Genomic DNA, 806 nt, shown 5'->3' with positions numbered 1-806 from the left:
GCTGGCGGAGGTGACGGAGATAGGGAGGGAGGGAGGGAGGGAGGAACCGGGAGCCAGAGCGAGTCAGGGAGCAGGGTGAGGATGCTGGGGGAGTGAGAGCCCATAAGGAGAAGTCAGAATAATTGCAACACTCTGACAACCTCAAACTCTCTCTCTGTCTGTCTCTCTCTCCCCCTCTCTTGCCCGCTGTCCCCCCACGCGCGCTCTCGCCCCTGCCCCCGCCCCCCCCCCGCGTGCTATCTGTATCTCTCTATGCCCTTTCTATCTACGTTGCCCCCTCTCTGTCGCTCTATCCCCCTCTCTCTGTGTCTCTGTCCCCCATCCCCCTCTCTCTGTGTCTCTGTCCCCCAGTCTCTCTGTGTCTCTGTCCCCCAGTTTCTCTCTCTCTGGCCCTCCGTCTCTCTCTCTCTCTCGCCCCGCGCTGTCTCTCTGTCCCTCCACTCCCCCCTGCTCCCGCTCTCTCTGTCCCTCTCCCTGTCTCTCCCCCCGCCCCCACCTCGCGAATCCACTTACCAAACATGGTTGTGACAAACGGCTGGAGGTTAATTTCTTGCACGAAGCGCCCGGAAAGGGCGTTGAATAGACGCAGCACAGGCTCACGTTGGAGAGCAATCCAGACCCCAGCCCCTTGAGCAGCCAGCAGCATGACCTGTTCGTCCTCCTGGGCCGAGACCTCTAACCACCTCTACTCAACAAACACAATTAATGCAGCACCGGGTTAGGTATCGGGTAAAGCTTCCTGTACACCATCTCCCCCGCCCCCATTCCCCCCATCAAACACTCCCAGGGACAGGGGGTTAGATATA

General features: G+C 59.8%; 1 long non-coding RNA gene across 1 annotated transcript in view; it reads right to left on the bottom strand.

Moving 5' to 3' along the window:
• Positions 1 to 515: 515 nt before the first annotated feature.
• LOC125488183 overlaps positions 516 to 806 on the bottom strand; it is a 2455-nt gene continuing 2164 nt past the window's right edge. The window contains exon 4 of the long non-coding RNA XR_007266250.1: positions 516 to 685. This is a non-coding gene — a long non-coding RNA (uncharacterized LOC125488183). The remainder of the gene's footprint in view (positions 686 to 806) is intronic.

This window comes from Rhincodon typus, unplaced genomic scaffold (assembly GCF_021869965.1).
Source record: "Rhincodon typus isolate 14 unplaced genomic scaffold, sRhiTyp1.1 hic_rhity00000054, whole genome shotgun sequence".
NCBI lineage: Eukaryota > Metazoa > Chordata > Chondrichthyes > Orectolobiformes > Rhincodontidae > Rhincodon > Rhincodon typus.
The sequence above is the reverse complement of the archived record's forward strand: the minus strand, read 5'-3'. Positions and strand labels throughout refer to the sequence as shown.